We start from the raw sequence: 23,684 nt of genomic DNA, 5'->3' as shown, positions 1-23,684 counted from the left end.
GTGCCAAGCTTTGTCCTAAGCACTGGGGTAGGTAGAAGGTAATTAGCTAGGACATCGCCTCAGTCCCTCATCAGGCTCACAGTCTAAGCAGGAGGAAGAAGTGGTTTTTGTCCCCATTTTACAGATGAGGAAATTGAGGCACTGAGAAGTGATTTGCTCAATGTCACAAAGCTGGGAAGTGGCCAAGTCCAGATTCTAACGCAGGTCTCTTTCTAGGCACGTTCTCTTTCCACTGTATCTCACTGCTTCTCTATTCAGAAATAGTGTAAGAAATTGTCTTACACGCAAGAATGAATGAGGGCACCATCTTCTCTGAGGGCTGGCTAGTAAGAAACTTGATTAGAAACTGGCTATGTACATCATTTCCTGATCCCTCAACACATCTGGAATTTCTCTCCTCATCTATAGTGGTATTCCTCATGCTGCACACTTGTCTCCTAAATAAATTACTAAAAACATTGCTGAGGATAAGGAGAACAGTTTTTCTGGGGAAATGTGTGATTGTTAGACTTTCAGGATAGTGGAGGAGGACAACCACAAGGAAACAGCTTATTCTGTTTTAATCTTTATAACTGCATTCCAAGTAACAGTAAAACCACTCTGATTCAGAGATGTTCAACCAATTACCAGTTTTATGGTTTCTCAAGCGTGCTGGAAAACATCAGATAAGTATACTACTCTTTAATGCAGATAAAGTCATGGAAAGGGTGACACTGCTTGTGGGTTGCTTTGCTTAAAAGAAAGTCAGGGTAGTTATGTTGCGGATGATCCAAATTCACTGCAAATGGCCCAAGATCATAACAGTAGTGACTTCGGAATCTGGTGAATTCGGAAAGTGTGGACAACTAATGTGGATAAGTCAGGCCCCTAGGTGCTTCAATAGCATGGGAATCAGTTTGGCCTCCTGGATAAATCACAGGTCTGGGAACCACAGGACCTGGGTTCTAATCTCAGTCCTAATCCTAGTTTCACACCTTGCCTGTTGTGTGACCTTACGTAAAGCTCTCAACTTCTCTGTGTCTCAGTTTCTTCAACTGTAAAATAAGGATTCAATACCTGTTCTCCCTCCTACTTGACTATGAGCCTCATGTGGGATAGAGACTGTGTCCCACTGTTGGGTAGGGACTGTCGCTATATGTTGCCAACTTGTACTTCCCAAGCGCTTAGTACAGTGCTCTGCACACAGTAAGCGCTCAATAAATACAATTGATGATGATGATGATACATTGAATAAATTTAAAAAAAAATAGCATGTTGCTTTCCACCGATCAGCGACTCTAGTCTCAACTCTCTCTTTTGCTTTGTTTTATAAATGTAAACCAATAGAGAATTGGACCATAACACATTTCTGAGTCAAATTTTAAATCTATATCACTGTGAACATTTTTTGCTTGGACGATTAATAAAGGAACAGTTGGGCGCAAATCCATCTAGCTACAATTTGTTGTCCTGCAATGAACAGAGAAAATAAAACCAGCCTGTACATTTAAAAATACACTGGTTCTCAGATCCTGGGAATCTGGTTCCTTTCAAGACCTGAAGCCTCCAGCGGTTGGGAACAATTGAGACTCCCATGTGGAGAAAAGTGGCATTTTCATAAATGACAGAGGAGACTGCATGGAACACGGCCAATACTCATATTGAGAGAGAAGCCCCACGGAACCAAGTATTCTCTAATTGTGCAAACGTGTCAAGTTCCCTTTTCACTCAATTCCAAGGGTTGGGGGCAGTAGCAGATAGCTTCCTTTGACGTCATACTGTGGTATTGGTCAAAAGCCACTTTGTGAGTCTGTCGGCCACAGACTTCTGGCCACATGCTTGTGTGTGACTTCAGATTAGGCAGGAGTCATCTCCTGATTGACAGATGCTTTCTAGGACTTGGGCCAGGGATTGGGGGAGGACACTGAGCTCTGAACAACATCTTAATCTTAACAGCAAAACAAGGCGGGTCCAGTATTGATGGCGGTTTACTAGACAAGTGTCTTTTGGTTTAAGAAACTGTCTTGGGGTCTGGAGTCCAGTCCAGACCAGAGACTGTTGAGGAAAGCCAGGTCTGCTAGGGAACTCCCAAGTTAGATCTGGGGTTGGCTCGGTGCGCTGAAGGATGCAGGCACTCTCTCCCTCCACGCCTGCATCCTTAGGCTCCACACCTGCCTGAGCAGACTACGGGAAAATAAAGGTAAATTTGTTCCTTTTCAATGACCAGGGCCTTGAGGATCTTAACTTGGTAGGTCATGAGAGTCATTTCTCAGAACATACAGTAAACAAACAGCACTTCACAGGCAAACCAACGAGAGCTTGATTCAGCAGGTATTCTGGCTAGCCTCAGCATGTTCCCTCATCTAGCTTTTATATTGTTCTGTTAAATTCAACGAAGAGTTCAGCAGAAGGTCAGACTGCTTTTAATCTCCCAACCCCAATCCCAGGAAATCAATGCCAGTGTTTCGATACTTCTTTTATCATCTTATCATTTTGTAAGTTCAGTGATGTTTGCATTAAATAGACTTAACACTTGCCTTGGAAAACAAAGCCATCATGTAATTCACTTAAAGCTGGAGACTCTCTCCTTCTCCAATGCCCATAGCTCACCCCATATTCAAAAGCCTCCTAAAATTCTACTTCCTCCAATCAGGCCTTGACGATTAATTACCAATATCAAAAGTCTGATCAATCCAACAAAACAGTCATCTTTAGCTTTTATATATTTTTATATGTCCGGCCACATTTTTCATGGTATTTGATAAACACTTACTCTGTGCCAGGCACTGTACTAAGTGTTGGGGTAAATACAAAATAATTGGGTTTGATACAGTCCCTGTCCCACATTGGCTCATGACTTTATCCCCATTTTACAGATGGGGTAATTGAGGCACAGAAAAGTTCAATGGCTTGCCCAAGGTCAAAGAGCGGACAAGTAGTGGAGCTGGTATGAGAACCCATGTCTTCTGACCCTCAGGCTCATGTTCTTTCCACTAGGTTCTCTGGTCCATTTAATCATTTACTTGATTTGTGAGTATTTTCAGGGTTGTTTTCCCCAGTTACTATGTGAGCTCCTGGTGGCAGACAGTATGTCCTTTCTTTCAATCAAAGAATTCATCAAGCACTTTCTCTGTGCAGAATATAATACTAAACACTTTGGAGAGTACAGAACTTAGTAAAAATGATCCCTGCTCTCAAGGAATTTACAATCTAGAGTGGGTAGACAGACACTAACACACATTACATATACAACGTGTATTTAAAATAAAATATATACCTAGGGGCTGTGGGACTGAGGGTGGGGTGAATAAAGGGTACAAATTCAAGTGCAAAGATGGTGCAGAAGGGAATGGGAGAAGAAGAAATGAGGGCTTAGTTGGGGAAGTCCTCTTAGAGGAGCTGCAGCGTGGCTCAATGGAAAGAGCATGGGCTTTGGAGTCAGAGGTCATGGGTTCAAATCCTGGCTCTGCCAATTGTCAGCTGTGTGACTTTGGGCAAATCACTTAACCTCTCTGTGCCCCAGGTACCTCATCTGTAAAATGGGGATTAAGACTGTGAGCCCCCCGTGGGACAATTTGATCACCCTGTAACCTCCCCAGCGCTTAGAACAGTGCTTTGCACATAGTAAGCGCTTAAAAATGCCGTTATTATTATTATTATAAGGCTTTGAAGGTGAGGCACATGATATGAAGAGGGAAGGAGTTCCAGGCCAAAGGCAGGAAGTGGACAAAAGGTAGGCAGTAAGACAGAAAAGATCAAAGTACAGTGAGTAGGTTGGTCCTAGAGGAACCAAGCCAACTGCTGGGTTTTTGCAGAAAACCAGTGAGGTGAGATTGGAGGGGGCAAGGTGACTGAGTGCTTTAAAGCTAAAAGCAAGGAGTTTCTGTTTGTTGCAGAGGTGGATGGTTAACCACTGGACAGTCCTGACGAGTGGAGAAACATAGACCAAACAGTTTGGATTAGTCTTGGTGTTACCGTCCACGTATGTGTGGGTCTGGAAGCAGGGAAGAGTGAGAAATAAGTGGAAGGATTGAACATTCCTCTCTCAGGCCACCCTCCCCCACACTACACACATGCTTATGAACAGAAAAAAGGAGGAGAGAGGGGAGAAAAGAAGGAGAGGATGAAAAGAAAGAAAAGAGGATGAAGCAGAAAGGAATAAAGAGGAGAGGAAGGAGGAGTGTGGGATGCGAAAGAAGGAGAAAAAAGGAGATGAGAGAGGGGGAGAAAGAGAGAAACGGTGGGGGGGAGAGAGAGACAGGGGGAGTAGAGCAGCGAGAGGTCAAGGGAGAAGGGAAGCAGAGGGGCAGGAAACGCTTGACCTAGTGGAAAGAGCATATGCTTGGGAGTCAGAGGACCTGATTTCTAATCCCAGCTCTACCACGTGTCTGCTGTACGACCTTGGATAAGTCACTTACCTTCTCTGTGCCTCAGTTACCTCATCTGTAAAATGAGGATGAAGACTTTGAGTCCCATGAGGGACGTGGACTCTGTCTACTCTGATTAGCTTCTACCACAGGACTTAGTCAATCACATTTATTGAGCACTTACTGTAGGCAGAACACTGTACTAAGTTCTTGGGACAGTACAATATAACATACACATTCCCTGCCCACAATGAATTTACAGCGCTTAGGACAGCGCCATAGGAAGTACTTAAAAATACCATTAAAAAAACCCATGCAATTACCAATCCCCTCCACTTCATCTCCCTCCAGGGCCACCCCCACCCCCACCCAACAGCCCCAGGCGAGGGCATCCCAGCCAGGGCCAGGCTTCCGGAGACCTGGGATACCTGAGCAGCCACTGTGCTGACAACAGACCCATCACCTCATCCCAGCTGCTGCCCCTCCAGGATGGTTGGGCTGGAGGGGTGCCATGGCCTACCCTGGGCCAGTTGAGCCGGGCCTGTGGCCACTTCTCCTCTGACAATGGTGTGGTAGATGCTGACTCCAGGCCCACAACTCTGGCAAGGCCCGTCAGCTGGTGCTGCAGGGTGGCTGTGGCGACTCAGGGCGGGCACGGCCCCCCGAGTAGTCCACACCTACAAACCCACAGTGGCCACAGTCACTAGATCCTCTGTCTGCTCCTCCTCTTCTTCCCTCTCCGGGTGAGATGGGTGCTGACACGTGCCCGTAACTCTCTCCTCGTGGATCTCCCAATGACTCAGATGCACCCATATCCTAGCTGACCATTTTTTTGCTTTTGTTTTGTCAAGACCTCTGTTCCCAAACCCTAAAGCAGGCAGCAGGGCAGACCTTGAACTCTCAGTCCTGCCCAGTTGAAATTGGCAAGTCTGGGCACCCTTATTCATTCATTCAATCGTATTTATTGAGCACTTACTGTGTGCAGGGCACTGTATTAAGTGCTCTACATACTCGGTATCCTCACGGTGCCTCAGCCTGCCCTAGAGGAAAGAGTCCTCCTGCCCTCTACAAACGACTGTCCCCTTTGTGATCCCATGCTCAAAATGAAAAGCTGGCTCCTTTGCCTCAGAGTACATTAATTAGGGGTGACTCCATAATCATCAAAAAACTTTGATGGTTTCCCCACCAATTCTACACATCAGATTAATGTATAGCTTCCATAAAGGGGCATGTTTACGATATTCACAATCAAGGTTATAAAGAAATATCAAGTCAACTTGCCTCCACATTGGGATAGGCTAGGTTTGTCAATAGTACTCATTGAGCACTTTCTCTGTGCAGAGCACTGAACTAAGCACTTGGGAGAGCACAGTAGAGTTAGTAGATATGACCCCTGACCTCAAGGAACTAAAGGAGGAAGACACTAAAAGAAATGACAGGTTGGGGGAAGCAAGAGACTATAACTATATGTAAGTAAATGCTCTGATGGGGGCGAGGTGGGTGGATAAGAGACAGAGATTGAGAACTCTGTGCATAAGAAATTGACCTGTGCCTCTCGAATCCAGTACATCTTCCAAGTCAAAATGAGCATCCAGAGAGCGCTCTTAACAAATCCTATTAAAAGTGGTGCCTTATTGGCTTCGTCAGGAATCATTAACAACTGTACTTGTACCATCTCCAGATTTGGCTTCCTCTACCCTAAAAACTATGTTCTGAATATTTTAGCCTTTCAAGTGATAGCAAGCAGCTTGGGCCAACTCGACAAGGCTCAACTCAACTCATCTAGTGCTTCCAACTCCACAGACAAATGCTAGCTCAAGACGATAAAAACTGGCATGCTGCATGATTGGCAAATCCAATCGCCTAATTCCTTGACGAAGGGCAAGAGGAATGGGAAAATTAGGCTTCTGTGTGTGGTGTCTGTCTGTGGCCAACATGGCTTGAAATGTTAGCTCAAATGACAGGAGACTGGGTCAAGATAGGCCAGTCTGTTCTACGTTAATTACTACTGGTAACTGAAAAATGCTTTAGGGTCTGGGTGTGGCACCCCCCCATTGGCAATACTGAGCTGGGCCTCATTAGGGTTTCTTTCCGACATCACGCAAACCTTGTAAAAAGAGCCATGACTCATGGGAGGACACAATTGATACTCGGTTCTCAATGTGTATTCAATTTTGTCATAGGGGCTGCTAGGCACATGGTAAGGGCTTAACCAATATTACCATTATTATTATGACTTCTGAATTTCAGCAATGTAAATTTTGAAAGAAAACCAAAGAGAGTGACTGAAAGAGTCAGGTAAGGTCAGGAAAGAAATGCTGAGGACACGATGAGAAGAGTCGGCCAGTGTCAATAAGGATTACTCAATACTTAGGAAAAATAAACTAAGCACAAAAAAGTGAAAATGGATAAAAAACGACAGTGTAAAGGCCTAAAGTGTAAACTGACTAAGCACCTATAAGCCACAATGAGCAAATGCAGAGATAATTTACATAGCGATGGAAAATAGATTATTCACCACTTACTATCAAATGGCTAAGTCAAACAAATGCTCTGGAATGCTATCTTATGAGGCCATATATTACTTCACATTTCAGCATATTTTTAAATGTTCTCTGTTTTTTTTTCCATGTATGATTTCTTAATGGAGGTAGTCAAAAACCTAGAGACCGAAGATTTAATTCAAAATAGAAAAGGGTTGGGAACCATAGAGAGTATGAGGATTGTGTTCAGCTGCTTTGTTTGGTATTGTTTTCTTGGAGAGTTGATTTTGTTATTTTTGAGTTAGCCCGTATTTCACCATGCATGTTGTTCAAGCACGATTCTCTGGAAGGATCAAAATGATACACTAAAATACCATCTAACTTGCCCTCCAGTGAAAATACAGAGAAATCTAGCAAAAAGAGAACTCATCTGGAATATTGATAGCATCTTTTGGTATTATGCAGGAATCAATCCAATAACAAGTAACTCATAGTCCTCCAGGAATGACTATGCCAGTTAAAAGCTGAGTTAGTTAAGTAGTAGTATAAACCAAAAGCTATCCAAAGAAACTGGTTTCCTAAATTGAAACTTATCTCCTCTAGTCCATAAGATACTTGTGGGCAGGAATCCTGTCTATTCAGTAAACCTCCTGAGGGATAGGGACTGTATCAAATTCCCATTTATGTATTCTTTCCCAGTGCTTAGTATAGTGCTCTGCACATAGTAAGCACACAATAAATACCATCAGTTGACTGCAAACTACTCAAGCCATGAGGTGCTCCACTAGCTGGTAAACTACTCCTACAAGACTGTATGATTACCTGAGGGCAGGGATGAAATTGTGTCTGCAAATTTACTGTTCTCTCCCAAGTGATTAGTACTGTGCTTTGCACCCAATAAATGTTCAATAAATACCATTGATTGATTTAATTCTGACTGTTGAATCCTCATGTCTCTGAATGTTGGCACCTGCCCTGCACCAGTGAACTTCTCGTTCACTATTGCCTCAATAAACCAAAAGAAGCCCGTAGAGGAGACACTTTTTAGACAGCCCCTCTCCTAAAATTCCATAAGGGCTAGTGTCTTTGGTTCTTCTAAGAGTTCACTGGGCAGTGTCAAAGTAATATAGCCCCATTTTTTAGCTACTTAAAATACTGCTCTTCATTTTGAAACTGTCAACTTACCAAAAAATTGATTGGTTCCCTTTAGTTGGTTAGCTATATTTCCCCAAACATATTTTGCTCTGATGACAATATGTTGCATTAATTAGGCTCATCGTATAGGTCTTTTAAAGAGCTGTTTTGTTTGCCCTCTAGTACGTTAATTTTTTCTGAAGTTTCCTGTTTCAGCAAAGCAATTGTAATTGTAATACTTCAAAATATATCTGGATGTAACCTCTTAATAAAACTTTATTAGCCATCATCGTTGTTGGCTCACATACTAAAAACCTGTGAATTGTGCAACAATGGGAAACAAGCATTGAATATTTAATATTTCTGAAACTTTAGCCTATGACCTGCATCATTCCTGGGTGATAGAGAGCAGGAGGCACGGGAGGTGAAATGCTGAAATGTTGATGTTTCAGACTGACAGAAACTAAACAGCAGTTATGAATCTTACTCTTTCAGGCTTCAAATGAGCTGCTCTTCTTACCAAAGACAACTAAGTCCCAATCATGTTCATCATAGCAATTGGATAACTGAATACAAAAATTCCAGATTGCCCATCATTTTCAAAATGAGATTTAGGGAATTTTGAACATGCAAATTAGAAGAATAATCAGTTCATTATTATTCTGTCACTACTGAGCCCCCTCCTTCCTCTCCCCCTCCCCATTCCCCCGGCCTTACCTCCTTCCACTCCCCACAGCACCTGTATATATGTATATATGTTTGTATGTATTTATTACTCTATTTTATTTGTACATATTTATTCTATTTATTTTATTTTGTTAATATGTTTTGTTTTGTTCTCTGTCTCCCCGTTCTAGACTGTGAGCCCACTGTTGGGTAGGGTCTCTATATGTTGCCAACTTGTACATCCCAAGTGCTTAGTACAGTGCTCTGCACACAGTAAGCGCTCAATAAATATGATTGAATGAATGAATGAACATACCACCTCTGTTGTATTGTACTTCCCCAAGTTCTTAGTACAGTGCCCTGCATACAGTAAGTGCTCAATAAATACCATCGATTGATTGATTTCCTTGGGCAAAACACTCTTGAGCTGAGAATTCCCAAAACAGCACTGCCTCAGAGAAGAGCCACCAGACCCGAGTCAGAAAACCTGGGTTCTCATCCTACCTCTTGTCACTTTCCTGCTGTGTCACTTTGGACAATTCCCGTACCTTTCTCTGATTCTCAGTTATCTCATCTGCGAAATGGGGATGGAATACCTGTGCTCCCTCCCTCTTACACTGTGAGACACGAGACAGGGACTGTGCTTACATGCTCTGACTGCATTTTATCTACCCCAGAGCTTAGCACAGCGCTTGGCACGGAGTGAACACTTAAAAACAAGTAATTTAAAAAAAACTTAATATGTGAATTAAGTGAAGGCCTATAGAGACTAACCCTCAACTAATTCCAAAAGAAGAACTTACTTTGAATTCATGGTGGCAGCTTCTGAGTATTACTGAATGTAAAGTTTGCCTGGAAAGTTAAGCTACACCCCCCTCTTCACTGCAGATGTTGCGGCTGACAGAGATACTTCAACTGTGGCAGAGAATGTCACTGGCCAACAGGCCCCTCTACTCCACTTGCTTAAAAATACAATAGGGCACATTTTCTCATCCCTTATCTCAGTAGGTGAGCACTGGATTCCTTCACAGGGCTGGCTCAGTTATCAAGAGTGCTCCAAACACCTGAGCAGCTTTTCTAAGAAAGTAAATCCAAAATGGATCACAAGGAGACAGTTACGAATGTGGAGGGAAAAGTAAGGGATGGTAGGTCCTTAGCTAACCATTAGGTTGGGGGTGGGGGAAAGCAGCACTCTGAAGCCCCTATAGGAGATGGAAGACTGAAAGGGAGAGACCACTGATTTGACCTTAAATTCTTACCACTGATTTGACCTTAAATTCTTATGAAAAACAGGTGCAAAAAGGAAAGGTGACAGGAGTTAGGATGGTTTAGCATCAAGAAGGTGCAGCGTGGCTCAGTGAAAAGAGCCGGAGCTTTGGAGTCAGAGGTCATGGGTTCAAAAACCGACTCTGCCAACTGTCAGCTGTGTGACTTTGGGAAAGTCACTTAACTTCTCTGTGCCTCAGTTACCTCATCTGTAAAATGGGGGATTAAGACTGTGAGCCCCCGATGGGCCAACTTGATCACCTTGTAACCTCCCCAGCACTTAGAACTGTGCTTTACATATAGTAAGTGCTTAATAAATGTCATTATTATTATTATTATTATTATGGCAAAAGACTCTTCTAATATAACATGGATTTCTTTTGTTGTTGAAACAGTTTGCCTTTCATGTCTATGGGGCTGAACGCAAGGGAAAAGCTGAAATACATGCAGCAAGGACTTTGGCCAAAAGGAAGAACTCCTTGAAGGACAGACTGTGAGCTCCATGTGGGACAGGGACTGTGTCCAACTTGATCATCTTGGATCTACCCTGGTGCTGAAAAGTATTTGACACCTAGTGCTTACATAGAATAATAATAATAATAATAATAGTAATAATAATAATAACAGCAACAATAAAAATAATGTTTTTTTAAGTACTAAGTGCCAGGCACTGGACTAAGTGCTGGGGTGGATACAACAAACCAGGTTGGACACAGTACCTGTTCAACATGGGACTCACAGTCTTAATCCCCATTTTACAGATGAGGTAATTGAGGCCCAGATAAGTTAAGTAACTTTGCCCAAGATCACATAGCAAGCAAGTAGCAGAGATGGGATTAACTTCTGAATCCCAGGATCCATGCAATAATAATAATAGTAATAATAATAATAATAATAATCCCTTCTACTTAGACTTTGAACCCCATTTGAGACAGGCACTATTTCCAAACTGATTAACTTGTATCTACTCCAGAGCTTAGAACAGCGCTTGACACGTAGTAAACACTTAATTGTGTAATAATAATGAGATTCATACATTCATTCAATCATATTTATTGAGTGTTTACTGTGTGCAGAGCACTGTACTAAGTGCTTGGAAAGTACAATTCAGAGAACAATTATGAGATGACAGTATACTTGAAAAACTAGCCAAGGAAGATTGTGAAGACACTATCCCAATTTCTCCTGAATGGGAAGGCATTTATCTGTCTGGAGGTAGGAGGTTGAATAATAAAAATAACAATAACAACAATACTATTACTAATAATAATAATAATACTATGTGCTAAGCACTGTACTAAGTACTGGAATAGGTATAACCTACAGGCCAGAAAGTGTCCCTGTCCCACATGAGCATCTTGGGGCACAGAGAGGTTAAGGAACTTGCCCAAGGTCACATAGCAGGAAAGTTGGAGAGCTGGGATTAGAACCCAGGTCCCCCCACTCCAAGGCCCACGCTCTTTCCACTAGGCCACGCTGAGCCAACTGATCTCTCAAGGCCCCTTCCAACTTTAAGTCTATGACTCAAAAAACAATTCAAGTAGGAAAATGCAGAAAAGCCATAAAACCTCATGGGAATGGCAAACTAAACAATGATCTCTTCCTCCTCCGTGTGCCAAACATCCGTAAATATCAGCCCAACATACAACTAAATTCATCTACTGAACAAAGCACTCATTGATTTTACACTTGTTTGTCCTGAGAACCCAAAGGGAATTTGGATTATTGGAGATCAATCAATCAATCAATCAATCGTATTTATTGAGCGCTTACTATGTGCAGAGCACTGTACTAAGCGCTTGGGAAGTACAAATTGGCATCACATAGAGACAGTCCCTACCCGATAGTGGGCTCACAGTCTAAAAGGGGGAGACAGAGAACAGAACCAAACATACCAACAAAATAAAATAAGTAGGATAGAAATGTACAAGTAAAATAAATAAATAAATAAATAAACAGAGTAATAAATATGTACAACCATATATACATATATACAGGTGCTGTGGGGAGGGGAAGGCGGTAAGGCGGGGGGATGGAGAGGGGGACGAGGGGGAGAGGAAAGAAGGGGCTCAATCTGGGAAGGCCTCCTGGAGGAGGTGAGCTCTCAGGAGGGCCTTGAAGGGAGGAAGAGAGCTAGCTTGGCGGATGGGCAGAGGGAGGGCATTCCAGGCCCGGGGGATGACGTGGGCCGGGGGTCGATGGCGGGACAGGCGAGAGCGAGGTACAGTGAGGAGATTAGTGGTGGAGGAGCGGAGGGTGCGGGCTGGGCAGTAGAAGGAGAGAAGGGAGGTGAGGTAGGAGGGGGCGAGGTGATGGAGAGCCTTGAAGCCCAGGGTGAGGAGTTTCTGCCTGATGCGCAGATTGATCGGTAGCCATTGGAGGTTTTTGAGGAGGGGAGTGATATGTCCAGAGCGTTTCTGGACAAAGATAATCCGGGCAGCAGCATGAAGTATGGATTGAAGTGGAGAGAGACACGAGGATGGGAGATCAGAGAGAAGGCTAGTGCAGTAGTCCAGACGGGATAGGATGAGAGCTTGAATTAGCAGGGTAGCGGTTTGGATGGAGAGGAAAGGGCGGATCTTGGCAATGTTGCGGAGCTGAGACCGGCAGGTTTTGGTGACGGCTTGGATGTGAGGGGTGAATGAGAGAGCGGAGTCGAGGATGACACCAAGGTTGCGGGCTTGTGAGACGGGAAGGATGGTAGTGCCGTCAACAGAGATGGGAAAGTCAGGGAGAGGACAAGGTTTGGGAGGGAAGACAAGGAGCTCAGTCTTCGACATGTTGAGCTTTAGGTGGCGGGCGGACATCCAGATGGAGATGTCCTGAAGGCAGGAGGAGATGCGAGCCTGGAGGGAGGGGGAGAGAGCAGGGGCAGAGATGTAGATCTGGGTGTCATCAGCGTAGAGGTGATAGTTGAAGCCGTGGGAGCGAATGAGGTCACCAAGGGAGTGAGTGTAGATTGAGAACAGAAGGGGACCAAGCACTGAACCTTGGGGAACTCCCACAGTAAGAGGATGGGAGGGGGAGGAGGAGCCTGCAAAAGAGACTGAGAAAGAACGACCGGAGAGATAAGAGGAGAACCAGGAGAGGACGGAGTCTGTGAAGCCAAGGTCAGATAACGTGTTGAGGAGAAGGGGGTGGTCCACAGTGTCAAAGGCAGCTGAGAGGTCGAGGAGGATTAGGACAGAGTATGAGCCGTTGGATTTGGCAAGCAGGAGGTCATTGGTGACCTTTGAGAGCGCAGTTTCCGTGGAATGAAGGGGACGGAAGCCAGACTGGAGGGGGTCGAGGAGAGAGTTGTTGTTGAGGAATTCTAGGCAGCGCGTGTAGACAACTCGTTCAAGGAGTTTGGAAAGGAATGGTAGGAGGGATATGGGACGATAACTAGAAGGTGAGGTGGGGTCAAGAGAGGGTTTTTTTAGGATGGGAGAGACATGGGCATGTTTGAAGGCAGAGGGGAAGGAACCAGTGGAGAGTGAGCGGTTGAAGATGGAAGTTAAGGAGGGGAGAAGGGATGGAGCGAGAGATCTGGGAGGTGCTGAGCGTCAGACTGACAACCAATGTTATGTCTTGAGTTCTCGAGAAAATACTATTTATCCATGAATTATTCTTACAATGCATATGAGACAACAGATAAAGAAAGCTTCGTTACATGTCTTTATCATTCCCTGCTTAAATTCCTCCTGAATTGATTGCTTATTGTGTAAATATTAAATAAATGTGAACCAAGATCTAACTTTTGCTCCACGCCTTAGAGGTGAAAAGGCTTTTGTGCTAATAAGTACTTCAACCACTGAAAAAAAATCTTCATAGCTACAGATTAAACTCTGTTATACTTCAATAAAAGTAACTGTGGTATTTGTTAAGCACTTACTATCTGCCAAGGACTATACTAAGTACTGGAATGGATACAATATCTCAAGATTGGGTACAGTTCCTGCCCCACATGGGGCTCACAATCTAAAGAGGAGGGAGAACTGTTATTTAACCTCCATTTTACAGATGAAGAAACTGAGGTACGGAGAAGTTAAGGGACTTGCCCAAAGTCACACAGTAGACAAGTGGTAGAGCCAGGATTAGAAGCCAGGTCTTCTGATTCTCAGGCACAGTGAGTAGGTAAGCTTGAGAGGGATGGAGAATGAGAGTTGGGGTTGGGTGGGAGTAGAGAAGAGTACACAGTATTGAGAAAGCAGTAAATGAGTACCTTAAAGCCAATGGTTCACTTGATGCTGAGAGGAAGGGGTAAATACTGGAGGATTTTGAGGATTGGGGAGACGTATGCAGAATGATCTTCTGGACAAATGATCTGGCCTGCAGAGTAAAGTATGGACTGGAGAAGGGAAAGACAGGAAGCTGGGAGATCAGCAAGGAAGTTGATGCAGTATTTGAGGCAGGATATGACAAGTGCTGGATCAGCGTGGTGGCTATTTGGTTTGGAAGGGAAAGGGAAGATCCTTAGAAGCAGCATGGATTTGGGAGTGAGAGGACCTCAATTGCTTGCTGTGTGGCTACCAATCAATCTGCGCATCAGGCAGAAACTCCTCACCCTGGGCTTCAAGGCTGTCCATCACGTCGCCCCCTCCTACCTCACCTCCCTTCTCTCCTTCTCCAGCCCAGCCCGCACCCTCCGCTCCTCTGCCTCTAATCTCCTCACCGTTAGGCCTCGTTCTCGCCTGTCCCGCCGTCGACCCCCGGCCCACGTCATCCCCCGAGCCTGGAATGCCCTCCCTCTGCCCATCCTCCAAGCTAGCTCTCTTCCTCCCTTCAAGGCCCTACTGAGAGCTCACCTCCTCCAAGAGGCCTTCCCAGACTGAGCCCCCTCCTTCCTCTCCCCCTCATCCCCCTCTCCATTCCCCTCATCTTACCTCCTACCCTTCCCCACAGCACCTGTATATATGTATATATGTTTGTACATATTTATTACTCTATTTATTTTACTTGTACATATCTATTCTACTTATTTTATTTTGTTAGTATGTTTGGTTTTGTTCTCTGTCTCCCCCTTCTAGACTGTAGCCCACTGTTGGGTAGGGACTGTCTATATGTTGCCAACTTGTACTTCCCAAGCACTTAGTACAGTGCTCTGCACACAGTAAGCGCTCAATAAATACGACTGATTGATTGATTGATTGACCTTGGGCATGTCACTTCACTTCTCTATGCTTACTTGCTGTGTGACCTTGGGCATGTCACTTCACTTCTCTATGCTTACTTGCTGTGTGACCTTGGACAAGTCACTTAACTTTTCTGCGCCTCCGTTTCTCAGCTGTAAAATGGGGATTCAATACCTGTTCTCCCTCCTAGACTGTGAGCTCCACATGGGATGTGTACTGTATCCAACCCAGTTGTATCTATCCCACTGCTTAGAACAGTGCTTGACACATACTAGGCACTTGAATACAATAACAGCAGCAATCATAACCCTGGAAATGTTGTGGAGGAAATCCTGACAAGATCTGGGTACAGGCCTCGGAATCGGAAGGTTATGGTTCTAATCCTGCCTCTGCCACTTGTCTGCTTTGTGACCTTGGATAAGTCACTTCACTTCTGAGCCTCAGTTGCCTGATCTGTAAAATGGGGATTGAGGCTGTGAGCCCAATGTGGGACAACTCCATTCACTTGTATCTACCCCAGCACTTAGTACAGTGCCTGGCACACAGTAAGTGTTCAACAAATCCCACAATTATCATTATTACAGAATGAATACCTGAAAGAGAGAGGAGGGTCAAGGACAATGGCAAAGTAGCAGGCTTCTGAGATGGGAAAGATGGAAAAGTGGCAGAGACCAACTGTTATGGGAAAATTAGGTGAAGGAGAGGGAAGATGAAGTATACTGTTTTAGACATATTTAGCTTGAGGTGTGATTGAGGCATCACTGGAGGCTGGAGAAAACGTTAGATTGCCAAGAAGAAAATTGGGTGTTAGTGAGGTAGATTTGGGAGTAATCTGCAGAGAGGATGGTAGGTGACTTCCTGGGATCAGGTGAGCTCCTGGAGCAAGTAGGTTTAAGATGAGAAGAGATGAGAGACCCAGAACAGAGCCTTATGAGACCATTCACAATGAAAGAGATGGGAAGCAGAAGTAGGGCTGGCAAAAGAGAATGGGAAAGACCATCTAGAAAGGGAAAAGTAGAATCAGGAGAGAACCCTGACAACAAAATCCAAGTTAGATCATGTTTCCAGGATAAAGGCACAGCCCACAGCCCTAGAAGTAGAGGAGAATTAAAATAGAAGTCATTGGTGACCTTAAAGGGAGTGGTCTTACTGGACAGAAGGTAGCAGAAAATGGACTGTAGGGGGTCAAGAAGGGAATTGGAGGAGAGGAAGTGGAGGCAGTAAGTGTATTCAACCTTTCTGAAGTGCTTGGATAGGAAAGGAGGGCAGAGATGGGGATCCAGAGATTGGTGTTTGGGAAGAGGGGAGATGTGAGTATGTGCTTGCCTTGTGGGCTGGGAATGTGTCTACCAATGCTGTTATACTGTATGCTCCCAAATACTCTGTACAGAGCTCAGCTCATAGTAAGTACTCAATAAATACAGTTGATTGATTGTTGGTAAAGGGGAAGGAACCATAGGCGACTGTGGTTTCTCCGTGGACCACCCCCTTCTCCTCAACACGCTATCTGACCTTGGCTTCGCAGACCCCGTCCTCTCCTGGTTCTCCTCTTACCTCTCCGGTCGTTCATTCTCAGTCTCTTTTGCAGGCTCCTCCTCCCCCTCCCATCCTCTTACTGTGGGGGTTCCCCAAGGTTCAGTGCTTGGTCCCCTTCTGTTCTCGATCTACACACACTCCCTTGGTGACCTCATTCGCTCCCACGGCTTCAACTATCATCTCTACGCTGATGACACCTCTACACCTCTGCCCCTGCTCTCTCCCCCTCTCTCCAGGCTCGCATCTCCTCCTGCCTTCAGGACATCTCCATCTGGATGTCCGCCCGCCACCTAAAGCTCAACATGTCCGAGACTGAACTCCTTGTTTTCCCTCCCAAACCTTGCCCTCTCCCTGACTTTCCCATCTCTGTTGACGGCACTACCATCCTTCCTGTCTCACAAGTCCGCAACCTTGGTGTCATCCTCGACTCCGCTCTCTCATTCACCCCTCACATCCAAGCCATCACCAAACCTGCCGGTCTCAGCTCCACAACATTGCCAAGATCTGCCCTTTCCTCTCCATCCATACCGCTACCCTGCTCATTCAAGCTCTCATCCTATCCTGTCTGGACTACTGCATCAGCCTTCTCTCTGATCTCCCATCCTCATGTCTCTCTCCACTTCAATCCATACTTCATGCTGCTGCCCGGATTATCTTTGTCCAGAAATGCTCTGGGCTTGTTACTCCCCTCCTCAGAAATCTCCAGTGGCTACCAATCAATCTGCGTATCAGGCAGAAACTCCTCACCCTGGGCTTCAAGGCTGTCCATCACCTCGCCCCCTCCTACCTCACCTCCCTTCTCTCCTTCTACAGCCCAGCCCGCACCCTCCGCTCCTCCGCCGCTAATCTCCTCACCGTACCTCGTTCTCGCCTGTCCCGCCATTGACCCCCGGCCCACGTCATCCCCTGGGCCTGGAATGCCCTCCCTCTGCCCATCCGCCAAGCTAGCTCTCTTCCTCCCTTCAAGGCCCTATTGAGACCTCACCTCCTCCAGGAGGCCTTCCCAGACTGAGCCCCTTCCTTCCTCTCCCCCTCGTCCCCCTCTCCATCCCCCCCTTCTTACCTCCTTCCCTTCCCCACAGCACCTGTATATATGTATAGATGTTTGTACATATTTATTACTCTATTTATTTATTTATTAATTTTACTTGTACATATCTATTCTATTAATTTTATTTTGTTAGTATGTTTGGTTTTGTTCTCTGTCTTCCCCTTTTAGACTGTGAGCCCACTGTTGGGTAGGGACTGTCTCTATATGTTGCCAATTTGTACTTCCCAAGCACTTAGTACAGTGCTCTGCACATAGTAAGTGCTCAATAAATACGATTGATGATGATGATGATGTGGTTGAAGGTGGCTACAAGGAGGGAGGAAGAGTGGAGGCCGGCATTTTTAGTAGATGGGAATGGATGGGGTCACAGGTGAAGGAGGTAAATTTTGAAAGCGGGCGGGAGAGCTCCTCTCAAGTGACAGCTGTGAAGGAAGAGAGCATTGATGTTATGGTGGAAGGAATTTGTGAACATCAGAAGGGGACTGTGAGAGCTCACAACTGAGAATTTTGCTATGGTTGGTTGGGTCATCAGAGGTGAGTAGAGAAGGGAAGTGAGAGCACTGGGGGTTTCAGTCGGAAGTTTAAAGACTGGAATAATTGGCAGGGGCAAGGGGCATGGGAGGTGATAAGTGGGGAGAACAGTGAGCCCTCTGCAAATACTATGGACGATGAAAGAGTAATAGTACTCTGCAAAAGAAACGGCAGAACTATAACAGGTAACTATTATTTTGAAGGAGCCAAAATTGGCCTGGTGTCTGGATTTCCATCTACAGTACTCCACAGCACAACCACAAGAGCCGAGGAAGGGTACTTTAGAGGTGATCCAAGACTGAGGGCTAGTGGTGAGATATTGGTGGAGGGAAATTGTTGGGGGTGAAGGAGATGAGTTTGGTACTATTCGGGGTGTAGATCTGTGCATCAAGATATGGGAGGTTGGGTAAGGAGTCTGAATGGGGCATGATAATAATAATAATAATGATGGTATTTGTTAAGCGCTATGTGCCAAGCACTGTTCTAAGCGCTTGTACTGATGACCTGGGATAAGTGGAGGTAGGGGGTCAAGAGACTGGAGGTCTTTTTGTGAGGAGAAAACTGTTTTTGGGGCGGCAGAGGGGGAGGAAGCAGTAAGGGGGTTGAGATCCTAGGGCAGGGTTTCAGAGTTATTGAGGTTACAGATTTACATTCATTCATTCAATCATATTTACTGAGCACTTACTATCAATCAATCAATCGTATTTATTGAGCGCTTACTATGTGCAGAGGACTGTACTAAGCGCTTGGGAAGTACAAGTTGGCAACATATTTACAAGTGATAATGAGACCCAGGGGTTGTTCAAATTGATGAGTGGGTGAGGTGGGGTGGAGCCGGAGGTGTGCTGGGTGAGAGGAAGCAGAAAGCTAAAGGATCATCAGGAATATTCACACAGATTTTGATGTTATAAATGACCATGATAAATACTGCCTTATACTGAATTACACTGTGATTAAAGCTTTGGTCCTACATTTTCAAAATGATACCTAGATTGTTTCCTGCTTTATTGGAGGAAAACTACCACAACTCTGCCCTTCCACTTTTAAAGACCATAAGAAGTATTATTTTTCCAAATGTCTCAGAGACTACTTACTGTTTAGTTAAAGAAAATTTTAATTTGTAAGCTAGTAATACTTTATTGATCATGGGGATTACCTTTCTAGAAAAACAAATCACTACTGCCTGGTAATTGGACAAATGGAGAAATTTCCCTCACCAACAAGAGGCTGTCCAATGACAAATTGTGTGGAACTAACTGAATGCATAAACAATCCTGTTTTGCACTAATGTCTGGGGATCCAAGATCCAGTGGGCAGAGGAATTACTATTGTGCAGGAACTAATGTTTTGGAAAATGAATGCCATGAAGGGGAACTGCCACCATGTAGGGAGTAAGGGGAAATATTAACAACAATCAAGAATCAGAGTCTTCACTTTGCCAACTCCCACCCGCTACCAAACCCACTCTCCACACTGGCTCTGGGGCAGACCAGCTGAAAGCAAGACTGTAGTGGGACTCTGCACAAATGGTCACTCCATTTGTGAGGGACGACGACTACTGTGGAGGAGGACTAGCGGTGTAGTATCCATGCAGGTTTAAATCTTGATAAAGTGGGGCACTGCACTCTAGGCTGCAAAAAGGAGTTCCACTGATGTAGCCAGGTAAAAAGGAAGCAATTCGTAAATCTGCAAGTGGCAAAATTTTTACCACACCATTTTTCTAGTGGTTTAGACAACATCGGTTCTTAAATTGATGCTATTTATTATGGATTCACGTACAAATTATCAACCTGATTCTCCTGGAATTATGAATGAGTCCAACCCACACCTACCTCAAGGCCAGGATCTCAGCAAGTGAACATGCTCTAAACACCCAGTGAGTTTCTAACAAACACAACCACCTGGTCAAGGGTCAGCCTCAGGGAACTGCCCGTACAGAAAGCGCCCTGGGAGCATGGAAGATAGCGAGCCTAGTGAGGCTCACCCCTATTTCAAGGGTTCTACCTGGTTCATCTTTTTTCCAAAAAGACCTGCAAAAAGAACAGGTGGAGAAACAGCATGGGCCTGAGAGTAAGAAGACCCAGATTCCCAGTTCTTCTACTTGTCTACTGTGTGACCTTGGGCAAGCCACTTAACTTTTCTAGACTGTAAGTTCTCTGTGGGCAGGGAATGCGTCTACCAACTCCGTTGTATTGTACTCGCCCAAGTGATTAGTAGAGTGCCCTGCACAGAGTAAGCACTCAATAAATACCACTGATTGACTAACTGATTCTCTCCACCTCAATTTCCTCATCTTTAAAAATGGGGATAAGATACCTGTTTTGGCTCTCCCTCACACTAAACGCCCTATGTGAGGCAGGAACTATGTACAATCCCCTTATATTGTAGCTACTTCACTGTTTAGCACATAGAAAGAACTGACATCAATCAATGTATTTGGGTGCTTATTGTGTGCAGAGCACTGTATTAAGCGCTTGGGAGAGCCCAATATAACAGAGTTGGTAGACCCGTTACCTGTCCACAATACTACAATCACTATTATTATTATTATTAGGAGCAGGCTCCTAGAGGCTACTCAGAGCTCCAACCCTGTGAAGGTCCGAGGAAACTCTGGGCCACTAAAAGGTGCTTCAAACCATGTCCAGAAGGAGCCCTGACTATCACCACCACAAGCCCTGCTCCAAATCTGTGCCTGGCCCAAGCCCCAAATGGCACCATATGGCTGTGCTCAGTACACCCATCCCTGCCCAGGGCTAGCTGAAATCTCATGGAACTAAGTCCCTGCAGGTTTCAGCTTACTTTCTTGAAACCCTGCTCTTCACCAGGAGACTATATGTTACATATTATGCAGCATGCCCAGCACTGTTGTTAATCCAACCAATGGTCTGGCACCATCTTGTAGTTTATGGACTATCATTTGCCAAGAGCTTAATCCTCCCCTCTAGTTCCTCTTTTAGAAAAACAAAAACAAGCAGCAATGAATGCTGCCTTTCAAGATGTTACCAACCTAACAGGGAGAGAAGCCTTCTTGTCTGAGCAGGTAAGTCATAAATTCAGAGTTCCCTCTGGCCAATTTTGGAGCCATCTCATCCCACACAGTTTCTGTCTACAGAATTAAATGAAAAAGGAAGAGAAAGATAAAAGATAAAAGCCAACTGGCCACGGCTTAGAGTATGCACCTAAGGAGGCAAAATGAACAAAGTCTTGAAAAACTTACCCCTGGGAAAGAGAGAGCCCCTTTGCTGAAAAAAGTAATCAGATCGTCATGCTAATATGAAAGACACCCAGCAAACCAAGACACCGAGAGGCAGCATGGAGTAGCAGAAAGAAGAGAATGTACCTAGGAGTCAGAGAACCTGGGTTCTAATTTTAGCTCTGCCACTCACCTGCTGTGTGTGACCTTGGCCAAGTCTCAACTTCTCTGTGCCTTAGTTTCCTCACCTGCAAAGTGAGGATTCATACTTGTTCTCCCTCCTACACTTTGAGCCCTATGTGGACCTGATCTTCCTGTATCTACCCCAGTACTTGGTACAGTGCTTCTCACATAGTGACAATAAGCGCTTAGTACAGCGCTCCCTCTGCACACAGTAAGCACTCAATATATACGATTGAATTTAATAATAATTATGGTACTTCTTAAGCACTTACTATGTGCCACAGCAGTGTTCTAAGCACTGGGGTAGATAAGAGTTAGGTTGGATACATTCCCTGTCCCACATGGGGCTCACAGTCTTAATCCCCATTTTACAGATGAGGTAACAGACACAGAGAAGTGAATTGAATTGCCCAAGGTCACACAGCGGACATGTGGCAGAGCAGGATTAGAACCCAAGTCCTTCTGACTCTCAGACTCATGCTCCATCCACTATACCACCCATGCCACAGTTATTATCATCATGATTATTTATTTGTGCAACCACACATCAGGGGGAAGATGTCCATCTCCTTGGCTCATGAAACCAAATCAGAACTTTCCTCAAGATTCTAGAATATATTTTCCTGTTTCAAGCCTTTGATACTGACATTACAAGACCAAGAAAGAGTCCCATTCTTTTCCTAAGTTGTTTTTCTTTCTTTCTCACAAGTCTTCCAAATGGCTGACACTTGCATTCACCGCTGTCCTCTGGAGTGTGTGTCCTGTGCAAAGTTTCCAATTTTCGGTCTACCTCCTGAATGAGTTACTCCACTTCTATCACCTGCAAACCCTGACATTCAAAGTCCACTGCACATGAAAAGTTTCCTAATTGCTAGGAGAGAGGGCAAAGAATTAAGAAGGGCCTGCACGGAAAAGTACAGGATTGCAAAAATAAAAAAATAAATAAAGCTGATGTATTTTAACAAAGGTTTAAAAAAAAGTCACAAAAGCCCATTAAATGATGCCACCTTTAATGAGTGCTTACCAAAATCATTAATAATGTCATAATCGGATGTTTACAATGAAAACGTTGATTTAACATGGTCATCATTTCCGCCCATACAGCTTACTGGAAGGTGTCTCATTCTTTGCTATTTTTCTTATTTGAATAAGTCCAAAATAATGAGCAAGTGCAAAATCTTCCAGGAACTGCAACCCAGCCATTTAATTTATTTTCTTATAAAATATTGGTGCCTGTGCTAATTAAACCATATGAAAATAGGTGTTATTACTGTTAAGGGGGCTGGTAAGTACCTTGGGTTGTTTTGCCTCTTCTTGGCTAAGTTTGCCAAGGTAAAAATCCAACACTGTAATTTCTCAGCAGTGATCACCTTTAGGACAGTATCTACGATGAGCCTCTGTTACAATCACACTGATTCTCACAGTTGATGATGGGGGTAAACCTGGGTGCCAAAATGCTACGCAAGTACAGAATGTGAAATGGCATCACATTCAATGATAAAATACACCTTGTGCTCTACCTCAGGCCTACTGGCCAGGGAGTAGAGTGAAACCCAACCATCAGGGTCTCGTCTCATTCCTGGGATCAATGCTGAAAGTAGCACATAGCAATTTTAGTCCCACAAGATGGTTTCAGTCATCTAAATAATAATAATAATAATAGCATTTATTAAGCGCTTACTATGTGCAAAGCACTGTTCTACACGCTGGGGGGTTAACAAGGTGATCAGGTTGTCCCACGGGGGGCTCACAGTCCTCATCCCCATTTTACAGATGAGGTAACTGAGGCCCAGAGAAGTTAAGAGCCACCCAGCTGACAAGTGGCAGAGGCGGCATTTGAACCCATCACCTCTGACTCCAAAGCCTGGGCTCTTTCCACTGAGCCATGCTGCTTCTCATATCATATCACCTTGCGCCCGCATGGGGCTCCTAATAATAATAACTGTAGTATTTGATGAGTGCTTATTATGGGACAAGCACAGTTCTAAGCACCGGGGTAGGTATAAGCTTATAATAATAATAATAATAATAGCATTTATTAAGCACTTACCATGTGCAAAACACTGTACTAAGCGCTGGGGAGGTTAGCAAGGTGATCAAGTTGTCCCACGGGGGGATCACAGTCTCCTCCAAGAGGCCTCCCCTGACTAAGGCCCTCCCACTCTCTTCTGCATTGCCTTG

The 23,684-nt window shown here is 44.6% G+C and overlaps 1 protein-coding gene across 1 annotated transcript in view; it reads right to left on the bottom strand.

Annotated features, from left to right (window-relative positions):
* The window catches only part of ADGRV1 (adhesion G protein-coupled receptor V1), a 470,004-nt gene that overhangs the window by 225,485 nt on the left and 220,835 nt on the right, over positions 1-23,684 (bottom strand). The gene's annotated exons all lie outside the window — the stretch shown is intronic.

The sequence above is a fragment of the Tachyglossus aculeatus genome, chromosome 23 (assembly GCF_015852505.1).
Source record: "Tachyglossus aculeatus isolate mTacAcu1 chromosome 23, mTacAcu1.pri, whole genome shotgun sequence".
Taxonomy (NCBI): Eukaryota; Metazoa; Chordata; class Mammalia; order Monotremata; family Tachyglossidae; genus Tachyglossus; species Tachyglossus aculeatus.
The sequence above is the reverse complement of the archived record's forward strand: the minus strand, read 5'-3'. Positions and strand labels throughout refer to the sequence as shown.